The sequence below is a fragment of the Ptychodera flava genome, chromosome 13 (genome assembly GCF_041260155.1).
Source record: "Ptychodera flava strain L36383 chromosome 13, AS_Pfla_20210202, whole genome shotgun sequence".
Classification (NCBI taxonomy): domain Eukaryota; kingdom Metazoa; phylum Hemichordata; class Enteropneusta; family Ptychoderidae; genus Ptychodera; species Ptychodera flava.
Window position 1 is genome coordinate 18,278,886 of NC_091940.1, and position 991 is coordinate 18,279,876.

Genomic DNA, 991 nt, shown 5'->3' on the forward strand with positions numbered 1-991 from the left:
TCTACGTGTACGGCTAACGAGGCGAGCTGCAGCGTTTTGGACTGATTGGAGACGTGCAAGTTGATCTTTGTGGACACCATAGAGGAGACTATTACAATAGTCCAATCGGGAAGTGACAAACGCGTGGATTAATTTCTCTGTGGTTGCTTTATCCAGTAAATTACGTATCTTGCTTATCCTAGATAATGAAAAACAACCATTCCTGCAGATCTGACTTATATGATTTGACATGGAGCCATCACTGCTGAGAGAAACACCTAAATTCCGAACGGAGAGAGAAGGAATGATGTTGATTTCACCTACTCTCAGGCTGGTCAGTGGTACAGTATCTGATTTAAGGCGCGATGAGAAGTGGACGACCTCTGTCTTATTATCGTTGAGAACTATAGCAAGTTACATTTCATCCATCCGCGAATTTCGTCGACACATGTCTCAGCATTGACTTTCACGTCATTTGGATTATTACAGACAACATAGATTTGCGTATCATCCGCATACATCATATAATCAAGATCGTGAGCAATAATTACATCTTCTAGTGGAGCCGTGTTCAAGGTAAAGAGGATTGGTCCTAACACTGAAGCTTGTGGGACACCAAACTTCATGAATGAATTCGACGATGTTGAAGAGCCCACCTTGACGTGTTGATTACGATTTAACAAATACGACCGGAACCAAGACAAAGCTGTGCCAGTAATGCCAAAACGAAATCAAGTCTATGTAGAAGCACCTCGTGATCGATGGTGTCAAATGCGACAGATAGATCTAGCATGATGAGCAAAACATCCTTTTTCTCATTCAGGGCCAGCATGATGTCATTGTGGACACGCACAAGAGCAGTCTCAGTACTGTGGTTAGCACGATATGCGCTTTGACATTTGGTAAACAAATTAAATTGCACAGGGTCATTATGTCATAACACCCCCCCCCCCAATAAAAGGCCAACCATAATCAGCACCCGGAGCTATCTCTTGTCTAATGTGAGATTTAT